The sequence below is a fragment of the Malania oleifera genome, chromosome 6 (assembly GCF_029873635.1).
Source record: "Malania oleifera isolate guangnan ecotype guangnan chromosome 6, ASM2987363v1, whole genome shotgun sequence".
Lineage (NCBI taxonomy): Eukaryota > Viridiplantae > Streptophyta > Magnoliopsida > Santalales > Ximeniaceae > Malania > Malania oleifera.
The window spans coordinates 13,187,174-13,196,236 of NC_080422.1; positions in this window are offsets into that span (position 1 = coordinate 13,187,174).

Genomic DNA, 9,063 nt, shown 5'->3' on the forward strand with positions numbered 1-9,063 from the left:
TACTGGTGGTAACCTGGTGACAAAGTCCATGGAGATATGCTCCCATTTCCACTTTGGAATACTCAATGGCTACTACGGCCCTACCGGCCTTTGATGTTCAGTCTTACCTGCTGACACGTTAGGCATTACTCAACGAACCGATCAATCTCCCTTTTCATGCCACTCCACCAGAATGATTCGCACAAATCTTGATACATCTTTGTGCTACCCGTATGTACTGCATACAAAGAATGATGCGCCTCCCACAAAATCGTCCTTCTTATCCCCTCGTCGTTTGGAACACACAGTCTGGTTCCAAACCTCAATTCACCTCCCTCGAAAATGTTAAAATCTGCAGCAAATCCCTACTGCACTTTCTATACAACCTCCACTAACTCCCCATCATTAGCTTGGGCGGCTTTAATCCTCTCAAATAATGTCAGCTGGATCACCAAGCTAGCAATGAAAGCCTAGTGATTACCATCCACCAATTCCACGCCAAGACTCTCCAAATCCTGTCTGATATGATGATGACCTACTACTGCAGATACTGACGCATGCTTTGACTTCCAACTCAACGCATCAGCTACCACGTTAGCTTTCCCCAGATGATAGCTAATGGTGCAATTGTAGTCCTTGATCAGTTCCAGCCACCTCCTTTGCCTCATGTTCAACTCCTTCTACATGAAAAAGTATTTGAGGCTCTTGTGGTCCGTGAAGATCGCACACTTCTCACCGCAAAGGTAATGCCTCCTGATTATCAGTGCATACACCACTGCTGCCAATTCCAGATCATGCGTGGGGTAATTCTTCTTGTACTCCTTGAGTTGCCGAGAAGCATAAGCAATTACTTTCCCTTATTGCATCAGCACACATCCCAAACCCTTTAGAGATGCGTCGCTATATATCACAAAACCACCGTCCCCAGATGGGATGGTCAAAACTGGAGTAGTGACCAGTAGATGTTTCAACTTCTGGAAACTCTGTTCGCACTCATCGGTTCAATCAAATTTCACATCCTTCCTTATTAACAGTGTTAGAGGACTAGAAAATTTAGAGAATCCCTCCACGAACCGTCAGTAATACCCAGCCAGTCCAAGGAAACTTTGAACTTCCTGCATGCTCTTCGGTTTCACCTAGTCAACCATTGCTTCAATCTTACTTAGATCAACTAAGATACCACCTCCCGAAACGATATGGCCTAGGAATGCAACCTGGTTCAACCAGAACTTGCATTTCTTCAGCTTAGCATACAACTTCCTTTCCCACAGTATCTGAAGCACCAACCTCAGATGATTTTCATGCTCTTCTAAACTCCTAGAATATACCAGAATATCGACAATGAATACCACTACGAACTGGTCTAAGTATTCATGGAAAACCCTGTTCATTAGGTCCATAAATATCGCAGAAGCGCTAGTTAACCCAAAAGGCATGACTAGAAACTAGTAGTGACCATATTTGGTTCGAAAAGCAATCTTCACAACATCCTTAGTCTTAACTTTCACCTGATGATACCCTGACCATAAATTGATCTTCAAGAAGACCTGCGTTCCCTGCGGCTAGTCAAACAGATCATCTATACGAGGAAACGGGTATTAGTTTTTCACTGTTACCTTGTTGATCTCACAGTAGTCAATGCACATTCTCATTGACCCATCCTTCTTCTTCACGAACAATACTGGAGCTCCCTAGGGTGAAACACTAGGTATGATAAAGCCCTCATCCAGTAGTTCATGTAGCTGCTCCTTCAACTCTTTAAGTTCAATTGGAGTCGATGCCTTGCCTGGTAGCAATTCAATAGCGAACTCCACCTCACGATTAGGAGGTAAACCAGGTAAGTCTTCTGGGAATACCTCCGAAAATTTGTTAACCACTCGGATATCTTCAAGCTTTAGATCATCACAAGGTGGTTCCTTCACACAAGTTAGGTACCCTTGACACCCATCCAAGAGTAATCTTCTTGCCTGCATTGCCAATAGAATCTGTGGCGTCAAACGCACGCACGATCCTATGAACTTATACTCTGTTTCCCCAGGAGGTCTGAATACCACTACTTTCCTACGATAGCCAATCACAGCAAAATTGGAGGATAACTAATCCATCTCTAGTATAACATCAAACCCAAACATATCGTATACTACTAGATTCACCGATAGCGATCTTCCTTGAATTACCATTGGGCAGTTCCCTAACATCTTCCTACAAACCACCACACTCCCAGACGGTGTAGCCACAGACAACCTCTCATCCGTCACTTGGGTTTTAACCCTACACAGTTTCACAAAGTTTACAGATGTAAAGGAATGGGTTGCTCCTGAATCAAATAGGACAACTCCTTTATTTGAAAGTAGTAACATGGTACCTGTCACCACGCTGCGAGCACGCTCTACATCGGCTGGAGTAAGCGAGTACACTCTCTCTTGAGCTGTGTTTCCCTTAAAATTTTCTCGAGGCACCTGATTATTTCCCTGGTTTTGACTCGGTGCAAGTGTATCGTTCATCTACGTATGACAATCTCGGATCCTGTAACTCGATTTGACACAGCGGTAACAATTACCCCCAAATGGCTGGCATTCTCCATCATGTCATCTGTTGCACCTGGTACAATGCTCATGAGGTCGGTTCCCCTGTGGACCTCACGGTTCCGTACCTTGGCGATTACCTGAACCGTAGTTTCTCTTCTTCCACTGCCCCTGACAAAAACCAGTCTGAGAACCAGAAGGCATTGATCCCTTCTTTTGATACTATACCACCTTATCCTCCAGGAGACCAACCTCAACCACGGCGGCTTTATCCACTATAATAGAAAACTCCCAAATCTGCAGCATTCCCACCAGCCTACGGATATCTTTCCTCAGACCCTTCTCGAACCTCCGAGTCTTTTCGTGCTCATTCGAGATCAAACACTGCACAAAGTGAGACATCTTGATGTATCTAGTTGTGTAACTCTGCACTGTCAGGGTCCCCTGAGTAGACTCGAGAATTCGTCTACCTTCACATCACAGGTAGAAGTCGGGAAGTATATCTCAAAGAATACCTCCTTAAAAGGCTCCATGTCATCCCTAATGGATTGGCCCTCTGCTCCTTCAGCAGACTTACATCCATCCACCATCTCTCAGTTTCTTCCGCCAGCTAAAACGTAGCATAGAGAACTTTTTACTTGTTGGTGCAATGCAGAACTTTTAGTATCTTTTCTGTCTTTTGCACCCAGTTCTCCGCCACAATCGGGTCGGATCCCCCAATAAACGTCAGAGGATGCATGCGAGTGAACTTCTTAATGGTACAACCCGCCGCCGTAGGTAGACACTCTCGTCCTCTAACACTTTGCTCGATCTCTCGTATAATCTGCTTAGTTAAACCCCAAGGCACGGAAGGATAGCCTTCACTCGCAATCCCTCCAAGCTACTATCCTAGTTGCTACCCTTGGGTTTCATTCTAAAAAATAAGATAGGAATATATTGGCATTCCTATATCATAACACAATTAACATAATCATTGCTGGATAATCAAGTTAACTTCTAGACTCTCAGGTCCAGGTCTGCCCCACCACACCAACACGAAATCATCAATGGTTTGCTGTGATATTACTGAAATCGTTATTCCAAGAAAAATACAGAATTACCATCAATAAATCCCTGCCTGGCTACAAGACAACCCTCGACCTACTCTACCCATTCTCTACATCATATACTCTGGTATGTTCACATAATCATGTCTAACCAAGTCTACAAGACCTAACAACCTGGTTAACTCTAATACCAAGTTGTCACGCCCTGGACCCAGAAATGGGCCCTAGGGTGTGATTTAGTAACCTAACCTGTCTCTGTATCATACTACCATCCATGATACTACACAATATAAGGGTCTGACCCCGTAGGGTTCACGTATACCCTATACACAAACACATACACAATATACGCAGCGGAAATATTCAACCTATTACATTCATTCCATACCATACTAGAGTCTATACAAAACCAGGATCTAGTCCCATAATACAAAACCCCTAGGCGCCTACATAACCCAAAAATGACAACCCAGCCAAAGATCAGTACTTACACTAGTACTTAGATAATGCTAACCAACAACCACGCTCCTGAAACGTTAGGACACTAGTATCGGCTACTCGAAGGACCTGAAAAAAACATTTGTATGATAGAGGTGAGACACTTCTCAGTAAGGGAGAATAAGGTGATATCACTGTGTGGCACATGAGTGTTATTTCAACAGTAAAATATAAACATTTCACAATTCCAGTATTTTCACAATACAGTTCCAGTATATCTCACAAAACACGATCAATCTATCAAGTGTTGTCACACTCTTCAGCCTAAGCCAACCATATTACACGGTACCCTTGGTAACTTGGCCTTGAATAAGCTCCCATGGCATTGTATCGATGCTAACTTGGTGAACCCACACCCTTCGCTAATCAACCGTTATAGAAAGTGATATTTCACACTCTCCACCTACGGTATTATTCCGACATGCCTCCACATCTCAGCCTTCAGGTATAAGTCGGCGCGCTTTGATTATCTTCGACATTCGGGCTGATTCCGACTCCGCATTTTCACAAAACCTGGAACAATTTTGAACTCTCGTTCCTATATCTCATTTCAACAACTCACAGCCTATAGTAATTAATCGGCACGCTTTTTCACAAAACACATCATTCAATACAATAGTTCATTCCACACTCATTTGGGTAAACAAATAATCTCATATTAGATACTCCGAAAATATAGTTTAACATAATCAAAGGTACGGTCATCTCTATAATACAATTTAATTATATATATAATTTTTCAATGGGAAAGGAGATGATACCCGAAACCCCCAATTTTCCCAAAAACTATAACCCGAAAATCTCGTCATTTCACCCAATAGATTTTCTCAAATAAGTAACCAAAACATCTTTATAATCATAAACCACAGTTTTACCGATTCAGATTTCAAAATAAGTGATATAAATAGAAACCCCTTACCTTATCCTGAAAATCGAAACACTAACTTAATCGGTCCAAAACAACGACATGGGATCCCCAAAACCTAAAATCCGAAGAATAATGCTTCAGTATAATCCTATTTACTATAGATCTACTGAACCAAAATGAAATCAGACCCTTACCTCAATTTTGGAACAAAACTCAAAAATCCTCAAAACGAATATCTGATTCGCTATAACTATAAAGATTCTCCTCCTGATTCACGTAGCGACGTCGGATCGTTGATTTAGGCAACAAACGGCCAAACCTGAGAGAGAAAGAGTCTCCTTCGAATTCTAGATAAAGAGAGAGAGAGAGAGAGAGATATATATATATATATATATATATATAGAGAGAGAGAGAGAGAGAGAGAGAGAGAGAGGGATTTTGAGTTTCTTCACCATTAAGCAATGAATAAGATATTTATAACTTAGTTGACTTAACCACACTCGTCGACGAAGTGGAGCACTCGTCGACGAGCAGAAGAAATGCGTTCGTCGACGATGGCGTGGTCTCGTCGACAAGCCAGAGATTTCAGAATTTCCAAAATCTCTCGGTACTCACTCGTCAATGAACCTCTAAATTTCGTTGCCGAGCTGTAAAAGGGACTTCATCGACGAGAAAAGGAGCCTTGTTGACGAGCCCTGCTATTCTTCCCTTTTAAAATCCCTTCTCCTTTTCTTATTTATTTAATCCACATTTCTCGAGTCGGGTTCTTACACCATGGCACTCGCCTTTCTCAGCAAGCCCTCGGGCGGAGAGTTTACTTCATCCCAAGTACATATAATACTACAATATATAATGCATTTATTCTTTACTCTATATTTCTGTTATCTCCGTAATACTCATCTCTTCATGATCTCAGTTCTCACATTTCCCAGTATTTCACATCACATAATCTCATTTCACATTTCTCATCTTCTGTCTTCATATACTCAGTATTCACAGATAATTCACATACATTGCTATATAATATTCACTGGTTAAATCAACAATTATGCATTTATAACTGAATGCCAGATGGATAAATACTGTCATGCCTCCCCCCATGACGGGTTATGCAGTCCGTAGGCTGGACTTAGCCCTAGTCGGCCCCCCAGAGTTAAATCAGTAACAACCTCTTTAGTCTGTATGTCAGATTGGCTGTTCCCATAGTGGTCTAGACTCTAGGGAGACTTTACCCTTCTCAGCCCAATCAACCATCCCATCTCCACACTATCTCTAGGATGTGTGGGTGCACTAAGCTCTCCTGAAACACGCGCAACAGTACTGTGCATACAATGGTCCATCGGATTTCTCAAACTATACATTGCAATTTAACAATACATTTCATTATTTCCATCATGTCATACATATATCATAACTCAACTCAGTACATTCATTTTATTCATGCCACACAATTTAAATAATACTTTTATCTATATAACTACTGAAATAATAAGCCAACTCATGTTCATCATCTGCTTTACTGAAAATACAAGTTAAATTATCTCCACAATTTATCCAGAAAATCCATTACTTTAACTATTCCATTTTGGAAAATAATAACTAATAACACAACCCTAGGCTCAAAAATTTTAGTTTAAATAGTTGGATTTCAATACTCGCAGGATAATCATATAAATAGACAAATAATTTCCATTTTAACCCATGAAATTTACAAAACGGCTAGCTTAATCTATTCCCCTTACCTTATTCACGGAGACTGTACCTGTAAGATTCCTAAACCGACGCCTACGACATTCAGAACACAAACCATGTAACCACATATTTCAGTATAATAAGTTAAGTCCTAGAATAATAATTATTTTAATATCCCTAGGCTTACACACTCCCGTTAACCAGTTAAATTCTAAAAACGGGGGTATGATCCACTTCCCATATTTAAATTTAATCTCCAACATATTAAAAAAAAATTACCAATATGATCAAATATCCGTAGTTTAATCTAATTCCAATATATTCCCAGAATTCTAATTTAATCCAATCCCTGCAATTTAACTTAATTCCAAAATGTTCCCCGAAAATTCTATTTAATGAAATTCCTGCAGTTTAATTTAATCTCAGGAATATCTCTAAAAAAAATCCAATATAATCCAATCATGCAGTTTAATTTAATCCTAGGAATATTTCTAAAAATCTAATTTAATCGATTCCCTACAATTTAACTTATTCACAACACTCCCAAAAAGCTGATATAGTTAAATACTACAATTTAATAATTAAATACTATAATTTAATTGGTTAAATTTTTAAAACAACCCACAAAATTTGTACTCTTTACCTTAGCCTCGGAGTGGTGCCTCGAAAGTCTAGTTCAAAATTTCGCTCTGGTCAAATTGACGAGGATTGAAGCTAGACCTAGAAATGGCGTCTGATCGTCAATTAGACTAAAAATTAGAGAGAAATTGATGAGAGAGTGAGTTTACCTTACCCCAAGAGTGAGTTTATCTTACCCCAAGAGTGGTGCTTACAACGCTCCTACAAAAAATTCACTCCGGTTAAATTGACGATGGCAGAAAATGAAACCCAACTGTATTTTCTGTTTTCTCGATCGGCTGAGTATTTGCCAAAAAAATGAGGAGAGAGAGAAGTGACGGCTAGAGAGAGAAAGCGCAAAGAAACTTGCTGAGAGAGAGACGACCCATATTTGAAATCTTCAGAAGTCTCAAGAAGCTCCTGAGACTTCCATTAGGTTATATACATATATTATTATAACTAATTAATATAATATTTTATTATAGATATATTATATACATATATATATATATACGTATATGTGTATATATGTATATTTATCATATTACTTATTTAATTAATTCAATTTAACATGAATGAATGAATTAATTAATAATAATAATTTTTTTTGGGGTTACTGTAGTATGTATATATATATATATATATATATATATATATATATAGTACGATTTTGATTATAAATCATAATTGGAAAAAATCATGTGGTATGAAAATAATGCTTTTTAATTGACTGGTTGAAAATACTGTACGATTGTGAATACTATCTACTTATTAGTGTTGTTTAGATGTAAGTATTGTCTGGTTGTGAATACTGTTTGACTGTAAATATTGTTTGGTGGTGAATATTGTCTGTTGTGAGTGTAAACATGCAGTGAAATACGTAGCTGCCCTATGTGGGCCACGTACAGTGAAGTATGCAGCTGTCCTATGTGGGCCACATACTGGGTAGTTCGTAGTAGTCCTATGTGGGTCACGTACTGTGATAATACGCAGTAGTCCTATGTGAGTTACGTACTAGGTAGTACGTAGTAGTCCTATGTGGGCTATGTATTGGGTGGTATGCAGAAGCCCTATGTGGGTCACATACTGTAAGGTATGCAGTTGCCCTGAGTGGGCCACGTACTGAGATCAATGGAATATATTGTAATTCTGTGTGGTTGTGTGGTGATGTATGTGAACATAAGCATTTATGGAATATGATTGATATTGGAATATGTGTGAATACTGGTATGTGAATTTTAGTACGTGAATATTTATGGAAAAGTAAATCTTTTCGCCCGAGGGCTTACAGTGAAATGTGAGTGCCCTGATTGGTATCAGTTGTAACCATACTTGAATCAAAGGGTACTATTACAAACGGTATCAAAGTAGAGGGAAAATACATGTATGGACGTGTAATCTTTCCAATTCTCGGGAACTTTTGCTATAAATATTGGTTATTTGTGTGACTATAGTCTGTATGCGCCTTGCCAGTTATTGTTGAGTAATGGATGAGTTTATTTTATATATATATTAAAACTCTTCTGCCACACATTGTTATATTTTATTTCTTTCTTACTAAGAGGTGTCTCACCCCAACGAATTATTAACTTTTCAAGTCCTTCAGGTGATCGAGCTTAGAAAGTTTTGGGGCAGGGCTGAGAATTTTGGGTGGTAGTTGGAACAACTATTTGTAAAGTTATATTTAGAATTTCTAGTTATGTAATATATGTGAACGGATACTCCTTTTTGGGTTTTATATAGTACTTTGATATTTTATTTGAGATTATTTATTATTTATTTCTGCGTGAATGGTATCAGAGACAGTGAATGGTCTCATCACACCCCGGGCCCCACC